The 14841-nt window shown below is 40.6% G+C and overlaps 1 pseudogene; it reads left to right on the top strand.

The window, feature by feature from the left end:
- Positions 1-3629: 3629 nt before the first annotated feature.
- LOC140245220 (uncharacterized) lies at positions 3630-11097 on the top strand (annotated as a pseudogene).
- Positions 11098-14841: the final 3744 nt, after the last annotated feature.

Raw genomic sequence — 14841 nt, forward strand, 5'->3', positions numbered from 1 at the left:
GTTGACTGTTATAAAGATAGACACAAAAGAGAGTAGATTTGTGGGGTTATTATCATTTCTGAACAACTCGTAATAACTGTATGGATTATTTTTTTTTTATTAGAAATCAGCTTTTATAATGAAGAAATAATTTTCATCCATGAAACACTACTCTTAGGTACTCGACTACTAACAAGGACTTGGACCCTTTGTGAAAAGAGCGTCATCATTTATCTTAATGTCAGTTGACTCTTGATAATGAGAGCTTTACCCGAAGATTGAATTTATATCTAATGCATGCTCGACGACACTATTTTTCCCCTGTTGGCTCAAAAGGCCCACTGAGATTTTTTTTTTTTAATCTGAGATTTGGTTGCCCGAGTAGAAATGCAACCGCCCAAAATAACAGGAAACATAACAATCCATTTTGACTTTAGATGCCGAACCCCAAAATATATATATATATATATATATATATATATATTTTTTTTTTTTTTTTGCGAGATATTGTCTTTCCATTCGGGATCATACTCCAAGATTGTTAGAAGTTTTATTCTAAACTTGATTTCTCTCGAATAGTTACGTGAAGCCCACTTATACAACGCATTTCAATGATTTCTAAAAGACCTTCTTTCCGTTCCCAATGTGTCACAAATGTACACACTAGTAGTTATGTACATGTACAACCATGTATGATGTATTGTATGCATGGTTGTTTTAATATGTGTATGTATAAAGGTTGACCAGGTTAATGGAGGACTTTCTATTTGGTATAGCTGCAGAACATGCATGTGACAGGAAACACATTATAGCTCATTCAATCTAGAATGATATCTTACCCAATCCAGAATGTTCTAGGAAGTGCTTACATATTTGGCTGAGTGATGCACTGTCCCTTTAGCCCAATGTGATTGGTAGTTATGTACATAGACAGGCAGTGAGTCAGCTAGGATTTCTGGAACAGTCTTGAACTTTCAAGTATGTGCAAGTAGGTATAAGAATGTGGCCCCATGTTGGAGCAAATTACAGAATATTCAAGAAAGGGGTGAATGGACATACCTATAAGCCGGAGAAATTTTGAGATAGGCAGAGTACCCAACACCTCTGCTCTGAAAGTTACGTCACTTCTGGCTCTGAAGCGACTTGTTATAGTCATTCCTGTGTTACCTGCTGACCTGCTACATTTGTGGAGATAAGGCCTGGGAGACATTTTGCTTGTAGAGAATTAATTTGCCTACATTGGAGATGGACTCCATTTTTATGTCAATGGACAATTTGCTACGGCAAAGCTGTGACGGGCTGGATTCCTAGCTGGACATTATTGGCTGAATCATCATTCAACGCATCGACTGGATGCGGTCGTCATAACGTTTGGATTCTGCACGTTTCGCTGTAGACATATACCCTGGATTTTACCCTGGTGCATCAAGGATCATTCATCTGTCCATCGAACATCGTCTTTGGACATTTCCATGGGATTACATGGACCTTGTGATTTAAGATTTAGCTGTAATGCATGTAAGTGATTCCATTACCGATATATAATTGTTTATGGTAATCACTATTGTACTGATGTGAAAGCTGATTACGAGTCTGTACCCGCAATATCACTGTTAATAAACCACCTGAACATTAGTTGATTGATTCCTTTGTGCGATCATTCTCAGTGTGATTCTGGTCGTAACAAATGTAATTCAAATACTTGGTAATATCCTTTGTAAATGATAGTTTGAACAATGCATGACATCAGTTAACCTTATAACTTCCTAACTCACATTAACTTCGTTATCGGAAATGTTGTTTACTGCTTTGATAGAAGTTGAATAGCAGGTGTGTCCCCTTGCCAGAATTTATCATTTCCGTCGAGCAAAAGCTGCATGAGCACAGTTTGCAGCAATGAATTTGGATGTGTTCAAAATATTCAAATTTATGATACCAACAGTATACAGCATTTCAATTATGAGGAGTTTGAAAGACTTACCAGATAGGCGAAAGAAATAATCTTTACTAGTTGCAGTCAAAGTTAACAACCTCCATTGGTTTCAGCTGAAAAAAATCTCTTTATCACACAGGTATAGGTAATCATCAACAATGTTATAAAAACGGCTAGTTTTATATCAAGTTGTGCAACGTCTTGGCCCAGAGCTCCACAAGAGAGAACTACTCCTTGAGTATTTTTGAGTGTGCAGCAGGATCAATGAGAGCTAATATTTCTGTTCTACTTCCGCAATGAAGATTCATTCTGATATTCTTCTACGATGACCTTTGCACTTAGATGGGAGACGGGTTCGACCTGCTCCGTTCCTATGGTTGACAGTGGCACACCATAACAGATGTAATGACAAATTTGTCCTATATATCGGACCCTAGTCTCTGGTCATGCTGGTGCCTTCCGCATTATGGTTTTGACATAGCTACACGGGCTAAGAGAGGAAACTTCCCCGACATAGAAAGGAGGTTTAAAACTGCAGGTGTAATATTACGTCATAAGAGATGGCCAATAATCGATATCTATATCTACAGAATATAATGGTGTAGACATTTGAGAGTAGGAATTAGTTCCATCCATTCTAAACTGGTATAAGGAGCGGTTCAATCATACCCTACTGTCACTTTATACACAGTGACATGAAGGAAATAGTACGTTGGAGGTAGATCGCAATCCATTCACAAGAATAACACTTAAAGGGATTGTTAAGTTTTAGTTGGGATTCAGATTTTTTTTTTCAAGATGACTACAATCCCCTCAGATCCACGGACCACTTTTTTTATTGTGTCTTTGGATATGTCAGCCATTTCAAACCGATTTTCATCAATTAAACTATTAATTCCTTTCAGAATGGTATGCTTTTTATTACTATTTCATACAAGTTGTTTCTTATTATCTGGTAAATTGTTTATAATAGAATCCCCACCTCAACCAAAAGTAATGAAATGAAATGATGGAAACGATACTAACAAAGGTAACAAAGAAGAAGAACCTTACAAAAACTGCTTTCTTTCATTGTCCGGATCGACTTGCATCGACCGAAGTTTTGGATGACAGATTTGGTGTCCGTAGGCCTATGCAAGCAAAGAATGAGCGCGCTACATCAATTTCTAGACAGTAATACTGGCGTGTATCGCGACAAGTACCCCCCCCCCCCCCCACACACACACACACACACAATTACCGGTTATTGATAGGGTTAGAGTAAGGATAAGGGCTAGGGTTAGGATAAGGTTCAGGAGTAGGAGTAGGGTTAGGGGAAGGGGAAGGGTCCGGGGTAATTGTCCAGGGGTAATTGTCCTAGAACCTTACTTGCGTTATGTCGACTGTCCGAAAATGAAAGAGGGTTCCTTAGATTTATACGCATGGCTCATCATGATGATGATGATGAAGAGGAAGAGAATGGGCATTCGGAGGAGGGGGACTTTCTCCATCAATAATACAATCGAACTGCGATTGTATTTCAATTCGCAGTCTGTATCAGTGTGTGTTTGCACACATATCTATTAGGGGTCATCCCACGAGACGGACACCCACGAGTCATACGGCCCACGAGTTCGACAATGAAAGAAAGTCCATAAGTCATAGATCTTGCGAGTCATAAAACAGCCCATGAGTTCGTCACTAGACGAATAAAAACCTGTGAATCCTTATCCAAGCAATGAAGGCCCACGAGTTCGGCACTAGGTAAAAACGACCCACAAGTTCGACATTACAAGGCGCGGCTTGATGTGTCGGTCCCGTGGGCCCTGTTTGCTTAGTGTCGAACTCGTTGGTCTCGAGTCATATAGCTCACGAGTTCGACATTGAAAAAAGATCCATGAGTCACACAGCCCAGTAATCACACAGCCCTTGAATTTGACACTGGGAAAATAAGGCCCATGAGTTCGATAATAAGCAAAAACAAAACAAAACAAAACAAAAAAAAGACTCGCGAGGATTAATGTGTCGACCTAGCAGGCCTTGTTTGCTTAAAGTGTCAAACTGGAATTTTTTATGTACGCCAATTCTTGAGGAAACACGTGTTTTTCCTTTATATTTGCACGTGAGGACAATGTGCGGTGATGAGACTATTTTTTTTTTTGTGCAATGCTCCCAAAGTGGAGTTTTGATCTACTTTTTAACATTAAGTATTTTGAAGGAAGGCAAAACCCACGCATGCTAACTTCTTGGATACGATGCAATCTGACACACTTCCAATCACTTCTTGGATCATATTCAGGACGTTATTTTAAAGGATGCATGGGATTCGGATGGATTTTGAAATTGCATCGTGTGCAACGTGAAAAGTGTGCATACAGTGCAAGTCAGTGCTTCACGCATGCATGCTGTGTTACCTGCGTCTATAGTCACTGCATTGGAATCTGTATGTGATACACCCACGCATGCTACCTATGATATTTTGATATTGGTTTTGGTTTTTTTTTATTATTATTATTATTTTTTTTAGGGTTTCGGGAATTGACTGAACGAGCACTATCTGGTTATTTCTTCCATGCTATATACGTGAAACTCAATATACCTACTACGAGATTAAAAAATCGATTAAACACCAGTCAGTATGGAAAGACCAACTCGTGGCAGACCAAAGGATTGTAGAAAAGGATTGTAGAAGCTCCAATAGCTATGCTTCCTTCCAGATTGCGATACTCAATGCTAGAGACATTCAGAGTAACCCTGGGCCAACTACACAATGTAGTGAAGTGAAAGCACATAGGCCAACTCATCCACAACATGAGTACAGCCAGTCTTCTTGCTATCCAGAAGGACTGTAAGAATAGGGTACCTCGCAATGTATATTCCACCATCAAATCTCTTGGGCTCAACACTGAACGGCCAACCCGTAGAGGAACCAGAGCAGGCTGGAAGACAATAATAATAATAATAGCAATAATAATAATAGACATTTATAGAGCGCCTTTTCCACTGGATACGAAGCGCTATGACATGTCATCCCTGGTCGCCATAGGAGATAAAAATTATATACAAGATACCAGGCAGTGACAGTACAAGTCCAGTGCACATACGTATAGGGACATCAAAATAAATAAGTCTTCAAGTTTTGTTTGAAATGATCAAGTGTTGGTGATGATTAGAGAAGAGGAGGGAGCTTATTCCACAGCCTAGGAGCAGAAGAAGAGAAGCTGCATCGTCAGCTAGTTTTTTCGTGTGTGGTTGAGTAAAGGTAATGGATGATGAAAGACGAGTGCGCCTGGAGTGAGAGTGTCGTACCAGACACTTCCCAATGTACTCTGGAGCTCTATTGTTGACTACTTTGTAGACCAGTAGGAGAAGTTTGAAGGATATTCTTGCTTTGACTGGCAGCCAGTGGAGTTGATGTATAAGAGGAGTGGCATGAGAACGTGAACGAACATGGTACACTAGTCTAGAGGCAGCATTCTGAACTCTCTGTAAGCGATCCACATCAGCCTGACTGATTCCGCCAAGAAGAGCATTACAGTAGTCGAGTCGCGATAAGACCAATGCACGGACTGCTGCGTAACAAGTAAAAGCATCAATAAATTTTCTGATCCTCCACAGATTTCTGATTTAGTAGTTAGCTAACTTACAGATCTGTGAAACATGCGTGCTCATCTTTGCATCAGAGGAAAAGATAACTCCAAGACTGCGCACATGATCAGAGGGAGAGATGAGAGTTGTACCAAGAGCAAGTTTGATGTCCTGTACAAGCTTAAGATGGCGTTGGGAGGCAAGAACAAGAAACTCTGTTTTATCTTCGTTGAGTTTCAGCTTGTTCACAGTCATCCATTCCTGCACTTTACCTACACATCTGGACAGTGCATTCAGAGTGAGTTCAACACTGGAAGGGCCACTGGGGTCAAACTCAAGATAGATTTGCACGTCATCTGCATACATGATACTTAACATTTTCAGCACGAAGGAGATTTCCAAGAGGACTGGTATACATGGTGAACAATAGGGGCCCAATTACAGATCCCTGTAGAATGCCAACCACTGAAGCACACTCCCTAGACAAGTGACCAGACACGCAGACACGACTCCTTCGATTTGTGAGGTAGGAAGCCATCCATTGTAGAGCTGAACCTTTGATACCAAAGCGATCGAGCAGAATTTCATGATCGATTGTATCGAACGCAGCAGACAGGTCGAGCATTACCAGCATAACCCCTTTCCTTTTGTCAATGCTGCGAAGGATATCATCTTGGACTTTGAGGAGGGCTGTCTCGCAGCTATGGTTACTCTTATAGGCAGACTGAAAGGACTCGGAGAGATGAGACTCGTTCATGTACTGAACAAGCTGAGATGTGACTACACGTTCAATGATCTTGGATCTGAACTCGATATTGGAAACTGGTCTGTAGAGAATGTCCTTGTCACATGAGGATTTCTCTATCACTGGAATCACAATAGCTTGCTTCAGTGAGTCTGGGAAGGTTCCTGTTGATAGAGAGACATTTACCAAAGCAGTGAGCGAAGGAGCAACAATTGGAAGATGCTTCTTCAGCAACCATGTAGGTAAAGGATCAAGACAGCAAGTCTTAGAAGGACTCTTCGTGATTATCCGTGTAAGTTCAGTAGCAGAAAAATCAAATTCATGTTGAGTTTGCTGATCTGCGTACATGGGGTTCAAGATCAAGTTGCTGCACTGGTTACTCAGGTCACAGCTAATATCTTTGACCTTATCAGCAAAGAAAGATGCAAATTGGTTGCTCACATCTACTGGTGAATCATGAGCTGGTAAAACAGTGTCCTTGCTGACAAAGGCACAGCCCCGACAAAGAGCTACTCCACCACTTCAAACATCTCATGCCTATGTGGCAGAGCAATCATCTACCTTCTCTGAGCAGCAGAGGATCCCCGTCGTTGGCTTGACCCTTCGACATGATTTGCCCGTCAGACATCACGGCTGCCGCAGCAGAAACCTGAACAACCTTGTCAACATACCACAAACCTGCATGACTGCAGAACAGGATTCAATCAAACTCTGCACTGCAAATTTTAGATCGTTAAAGAATAAATCAGCATCTGTACTGGATTACGTTTGTGACAGCAAAGCAGACATTTATGCTGTAACAGAAACATGGTTAACTGAATATGATGCAGCAGTCATCAGTGATATTGTCCCGTCAGGATACAAGTTCTTGCACCATCCACGAGCTGGTCGTCGCGGCGGTGGAAAAGGTCTTCTTCACAAGGAAAACATCACTGTCCGTGAATGCAAAGCTGGGGAAACAAAGTCATTTGAATTCACTGAGTATCATATCACCTTGGGATCTTTTCAGCTTCGACTCTTCATCCTCTACAGACCACCTTACTCTGAGAATCACCGTGTTCCCATTTCCATGTTCTTGTCTGAATTCAGTGAATTTATACAGCCACACCTGATGTCAAACATTCCTATCTTCTTCACAGGAGATTATGACATTCATGTTGATGTTGCAGATAACTCTGAGTCAAAATTATTCAGAGATCTGTTAGAATCTCTTGGTTGTGTTCAGCACGTCAAAGTGGCTACTCATGTATTTGGTCACACTTTAGATTTGGTAATAACCTGTCAGTCTGATGATCTTATTTTAGGTCAATCCTGGGCAGACTCTTTGGTCTCTGACCATATGTCCGTTCTCTGTGCACTTAAAGTTAGTAGACCCTTTTCATCGGAAAAAGGGTGTTTTTTCGCAAATTATCAAATGTTAAGCTCAATGCATTGACAGATGACCTTGTTTCAAGTGAGTTGTGTGTAAGCCCACCAGATTCTTTGGATGATTTAGCCTCATTATATGATTCTACCCTGTCATCTATTTTCAGTAAACATGCACCTTTAATCACTAAAAAAGTGCATACTCGCCCCAGAGTGCCATGGGTTACTGATGAGGCAAGAACGGAAAAGAGGAAGAGGAGAAAGGCAGAAAAAATATGTAGGAAATCTCGATCTGTTTCCGACCACAATGCTCTAAAGACAGCTCGGAACAAGATATTGTCTGTGATGAACAGTGCACGTACAAAATACTACACTGATTGTATCTTGGATAACAGGTCAAACCAAATGAAACTTTTCGATATAACAAAATCTTTGTTAAACATGACAAAGTGTGACATTGTTATACCCCCTGGTGTAGACACTCATGACTTCGTCAACAGACTTGGTCAATATTTTGAACAGAAGGTTGTCAAGATCCACTGTGATATTGAATCAATGTTACACAAAGATGTTGTAGGTGTTGGTAATTCGTGTGAACACTCCTCTGTTTCTAACCCACCTGTGTTCGCTAATTTTACGCTATTATCTCAAAGTGACGTTCGGAAGCTTGTGTTGAATCTCAGTAAGAAATCAAGTTCTTTTGACCCTATGCCCACAAGACTAGTGGTTGAATGTCTAGATGTATTATTGCCTGTGTACACAAAACTGATCAATTTGTCACAACACAATGGTGAGTTTTATTCGGGCTGGAAGCTTGCCCTAGTTGTGCTGAAGAAGCCTAGTGCAGAAATGAACTTCAGAAATCTCAGGCCAATAAGTAGTCCTAACCTTCATTATGTGTCTAAACTGGTTGAAGGGGCAGCCACTTCTCAAATTCAGGAACACCTCCTCCGTAATAACCTCCTCCCTGTAACACAGTCGGCATACAGGAAGTATCATAGTACTGAAACTGCTCTTCTAAGAGTCCAGAATGATTTGTTGATGGCAATGAATGAAAAAAAAGGTCACATTTTTAGCACTCTTAGATCTCAGTGCCGCCTTTGACACTACCGATCGTAGCATACTTGCTGAGACGCTGCAATCTGACTTTGGGATCACAGGCTCTGTTCTGTCTTGGTTGCAGTCGTATCTGTCTGATAGGGAAGAACAAATATTAATTGGTGACACTATTTCAAAGAAGTTTGATGTTAAATGGGGCATTCCTCAAGGTTCGAGGCTCGGTCCCCTTCATTTCTCTCTTTACGCTAGCCGACTTTTTGCTATAATTGATTCATGCTCTCACAAAATATCTTGTCATTGTTATGCAGACGATACTCAACAATATATTTCAATCAGCCCCGTGAGTATACAAGAGCAGTCCTGTGTTTTGGAACTTGAACAATGTATTAGGGATCTTCGTAGGTGGATGTTAGGCAGTAGGCTGAAACTTAATGAGGGCAAAACTGAATTTCTTGTTATTGAAACACCTAGGCAAGTGTCAAAACTGAATCTGAATTCAATTACGATTGGAAACACTGAAGTTACGAGTTCTATGGTTGCAAAAAACCTAGGTGTCTGGTTTGACTCTCAGCTGAGCATGGAGACACACATATCCAAGACCTGCAAAGCAGCATTCTACTTTCTGTATATAATCTTCGTCATATTCGCAAATATCTCAGTAGCACATGTATGGAAACATTGGTCCATGCCTGCATCACATGTAAACTTGATTGCTGTAATGGACTGCTGTATGGGTTACCTGAATCTCAGATAAGTAAGTTACAACGTGTACAAAATACGTGTGCCAGACTCATTTGCAACTCTTCTAAATTTTTCACATGTAAGTCCACTACTTTATGAACTGCACAGGCTCCCAGTACGCCAGAGAATTAAGTTTAAGCTCCTTCTTATTACATTCAAAGTTATTCATGGCTTGGCTCCCTTTTATCTCAGCGAACTTCTCACCATAAAAGCAACCCAGTTTTACAGACTTCGTAGTTCAAATGACACCATGCTCCTCAGTCATCCACGGTGCAAGACGAAAATTACCTCAGGTGACCGTGCTTTTGTTAGTGCTGCACCAAAACTCTGGAATAACCTCCCTCCCTCAATCAGACATACATCATCAATCAACAGGTTCAAAAATCTCCTTAAAACACATCTATTTCACGAAAGTTTCCCATAGTCACAGTTTATTACATTATCTACATGGTTCACAGATATCGGATATTTTTTTATGAATTATGATTATGCAATTATCAGTCCTTTAATTGTGTTTTCTTTATATTGTATGATTTTCAGTTAAGAATTATATTGTGTTCCTTCCTTATAAATCTGATTTTCTTTCTTTGATTATATCTTATTGTTATGCGCAGTTGAGTACATATGCTTCATAGAAACTGCGCAATATAAATTCACAATTATCATTATTATTATTATCACTCACACCGCCTGAGGTGACACAGAGCCCCCCAGCTAAAGTGTGACACTGAATACGGAAGTTCAAACGCAAATCAAAAAGAATCAAAACCCTATACTAAACCAAATAGTAACCTGAGAGGAACATCAGCTCAAACGTGACAAAGAAAAAAGGTCGCATAGATTCTAATAGCTCCTGTGCAAGAGACACTAAGACACCAGAATCAGATGTAGATGACACTTGTTGTGCGTCTTGTAACAACATATTCTCAGATACTGACCAAACGAGTATTGAATGTGAACGATGCGAGAGATGGTTCTGCCCAACAGGTTGTGGTTTGTCAGTTGATGACTTCCAGTTATTCAAGAGTGTGCCAGTAGATTTTGTCAAGCATGTGAACAAAAAGCCCTGGAAGCAATTATAAAGGTGAGCAAGTAGTTGAAGACAGATGTAAAAAGTTCTTGAGTGAAACAAGAGACAGGCTTTGCAGGCTTGAAGACATGGCTACAAATTGGAAGAGCATTGAGAAAACGTGTGCAAAGTTGGAAAACACTCTATATTAGCTTAAAAAGGATATGATTGAAAAGACAGAAGTCAGTGTTGAGTCCCACTGATCTATCAGAGGCGATGTAATTTCTTGCCAACGAGTCACTGGAAGAAGAAAGAGAGGACAGAGGAGGAGAGAATGTAATACTACATGGCATTCCAGAATCAACCAAAGAAACTTCGAAAAATTGACTTGAAGAGGATTCAGCCTCCGTTTCTACAGTCTTAAACCTCCTAAGTGTTGAAGTCGAAGTGAAGAAAGTGCAAAGACTGGGAAAACGGGAGGAGAACTCAAAGTCTCGGCTGTCTCGCCCTGTTCTAGTTCAGTTTCCTAGCAACACTTGCAGCGAGGATTTGTGTCGGCGGGCAAACAAACTTCGCCAAGCACCCGATTCACTGAGGGGTATCTTTGTACAGCCTGATCGTACGCAGAAGGAAAGAGCCAAGAGGGCAGAACTTGTTAAAGAGCCGAAGAAAAAGCAAAGTGAAGGAGACAACACATGAACTATACTAAATGACAAACTGATAAACAAGAGAAGCAATCCAGTGAAGGAAGGCGGCACAACACTGTCGCGTTCCATTCGCAGACCATAAATCTTCAGAGATTCCAGTTGTTTGTGATCACTCACCAGCACTTTCTTATTACGGCACACTTTGCTTTCAGTTATGCAACAGAGCAACTTAAGTGTTTCTGTAGTAATGTTGATGCAATACTCAATAAGAGAGAGGAACTGGAGGCCAGAATATTGCTTAGTCTGATCCTGACGTCATCGCATTAACTGGGATATATCCTTTAAAAACTTTCAGTATGAAGTGCAAGCCAGTGAGTTGTCAATTTCAGGCTACAATCTAATTCTACCATCTAAGCATTGGAGAGGAGTGGCAATGTACGTCAAGCAAAGTATCACTGCAAGAGAAATCGACTTTTCCAGTCGGGACGTTGAGGAAAGTGTGTGGTGTGAACTAAAAATAGCAACTGGATTGGTTCTCGTCGGATACATGTATAGAAGTCCATCTAGTTCAGTCGAGAACAATGAGCCCCGTCAACAGTTAGTCCAAAATATTGCTGAACTTTCACAGAAATATGTTCATCTGGTATTATTGGGTGGTTTCAACATCCTGGAGATTGACTGGGACAGTAAGTCAGTGACAGGTTCACCAAGATTTGCTCAACAGTTTCTGGACTTGTTAGACACGTTAGATGATTTGTGTCTGAACCAGGTAATAACCAGACCAACAAGAAAGAGAAGAGGACAGCAGGTAAACATCCTGGACCAGCCTGTTAATTACAGATCAAGTTGACATAGTGGAATACTGGGAGCTAAATGCCCCTCTTGGCAAAAGTGATCATTTGACACATTTTGGTTTTTCAATAGATGTGCATCCAATGAGAATCAAGTCCATCCCACTATATGCATACTATATAGGCAATTACGAGGAAATGACAAAATTTTGTCAGAGACAACGGCTTATTCAACCTTCCTGCTGACTCAGACATCTCAACTAGATGCGCTCACATCGAAACAACCATCTTTAAGACCACTGGGATTATGTCCCCAAGTACAAGCAGAACATCCATAGATCACAGTGGTTGAACAGTGAGACCAGAGCTGCAATACCAAGGAAACATAAAGCGTGGACTATTTTTCTTAAGCACAAGAGTGAAGAATCAAGCGCCAGCTAAAACAGAATACGGAGCGAGACTACTAAGATCGTTAAACAAGCGAAAACGAACTTTGAACAAAAAACTGGCAGATGAAGTGAAAACCAAATCCAAAGAACTTCTGGAAATATATACAGAGTAAACAAAGTAAAATTTTTCTCTTGGAGTTCTTAGTAGACCAGATGGATCCATTGCAGAATCAGACCAAGATAAAGCGGATGTTCTGAATCAGTCTTTTGCTTAAGTCTTCACGAACGTGGACTTCACCAGCATGCCCTTGTTTGAAGACAGATCTTTCGAGACAACTCTTAATAAACTCATACATGTAGTTACTCCAGAAATGGTCAAGGAGTACCTTTCAAAATTTGACCATTTAAAGTCACCAGGTTCAGATAGAGTCTGTACACAATCGTGTGCTCAAGGAATTACGTGAAGAATTAGCCCAACCCTTTGCAGATCTCTTCAATGAGTCACTGCACAGTAGTATTGTTCCGGCGTCTTGGAGAACTGCTAATGTAACACCACTATTCACAAAAGGCGACAAAAACCAGGGAATTATCGTTCAGTCAGTGTAACCAGTACTACTGGCAAAGTCATAGAAAAGATCACCCAAGACAAGTTTAATAGACACATGGTACCCAGTAACATGTAGGCCTACAGTCCCCATCAACATGGATTCCGAAAGGGGAGATCTTGTCCTACTCAATTACTGGAAGTATCAGAAGAATGGCTGCAAGCTTTGGATGTTAACGACTCCATTGACTGTATACCTGGACTACAAAAAACAACAACAAAGCTTTCGACAGTGTCCGACACCAAAGACTTCAATTTAAAATCTGTGCCTACGGTATTAGAGGAAAAGTCTGGAATGGGATAAAGTCATACTTGCGGAATAGCCAACAACAAGTAGTAGTTTATAGAAATTCATCTAAACAAACCCGGTAACGAGTGGCATACCACAGGACAGCATTCTTGGTCCGGAGTTATCATTTACATCAATGACCTGCCCGACACCATTGGTTTGCCAAGGACATTACCTAAACTCTTTGCCGATGACACCTAACTCTACTCAGTGGCAAACAACATTAGTGACCACGCGGTTTTGCAATGTGATCTTGAAAGCCTGAATAAATGGGCAGACACATGGAAACTACCCTTCAACAAAGATTAATGCAATGTTGTCCATTATGGGAAGAATAACCCTTGCTTTGACTACAGTCTCCATCTCAAGGTTCTCTCATCTCAGCTTCTACTACTGAGAAGGATCTGGATGTCACATTTGACAACCAGCTGAAATTCTCAACTCATGTATTAATAGATAACGTTACAGGAAGCTCAAATCGTGGGGTTTATCAAACGATCGTTTTCTTCCAATGATCAACGATCATTCATCCATATCTACAAATCTGTAATATCCCCGTTACTGGTAAATTGCTCCCACATATTATGGCACCCTTACCTGGAATACCCAGAAGATCGATAAGGTGCAAAGACGAGCAAGCAAGTCAATACCTTATCTCAGGAATTTTACATATCCGGAGAGACTAGCAGAACTGAAGTTACCGCAGACACGGAGCAGATCTGACACAAACATTCAAGATTATGAATGGACTGGAAGATATTAGACTAAGCAAGTTATTCAACTTGAGAACAGACAACAGAACTAGAGGGCACAAGTGCAAGGTGACGAAGAACAGATGCAAAACTCAAGAGCTGTCAAATGTCGTCTCACAACGCATTATCACTGAACTCGCGGATTATGTGTTAAATAGCACATCACTCAACTCTTTCAAATATAACTTGGCGAAATCACGGAAGACAAAAAAGGACAAATATAACCCTGAGCAGCAATTTTCGCCCATGTTCTCAATAAACCGCAAAGCACAAAAAAAGAACAAAAATAAGTTTCTTAGTCACCTCATCCAGATGGTGGAGTAGCAGAGGGACAAATACATTCTGTATAACTCTAAGGCCCATAAACAGGTATGTTAAACAGGTATGTGTATGTGTGTCATCCTTCCCTGAGACATTGCCCCATTTTCATTGAGTACCATTCTGTAATTTCTGAATTTCAGCACAATATTTTGACACTAAAAGAAGTTATTTCATTTTCGAATTAACTATTGTTTTTCGGACTAAGAAACGTTCCTAATTACGAACATTCGAAAAAAACCCACACCAAACAAACTTAGAATACCGAACTGTAACCCCATGCAACACGGGAGATACCATTTGTCCGGAACGAACCCGTTCTCATGGTAGTTAGCCAGGAATGAGAGATTTTCCCACGGACCAAACAACACTGACTATCCAAGACGTGACTAGTCTTTTGTTCGATTATCAAGGTTAAAACGTAGGCATTAGCCTAGAAAATGTTCTGTTCTTTTCAATGAATAGGGAAGCGAATTAGGCCTACTGTTCTCATGGTCTTAGAGAGCCAAGAATTACTACGGGTTAATTGTAGTGCTGTGTCTGCTATTTGCTCTTGGCATTGCCATTGTGTGCTATAATTATTAGACTATGATTTCATTTTTGGACTTTCTTTTTATGAACTCGGTAATTTCCCATTGCTTAACCCACGGATC

The sequence above is a fragment of the Diadema setosum genome, chromosome 2 (genome assembly GCF_964275005.1).
Source record: "Diadema setosum chromosome 2, eeDiaSeto1, whole genome shotgun sequence".
Classification (NCBI taxonomy): domain Eukaryota; kingdom Metazoa; phylum Echinodermata; class Echinoidea; order Diadematoida; family Diadematidae; genus Diadema; species Diadema setosum.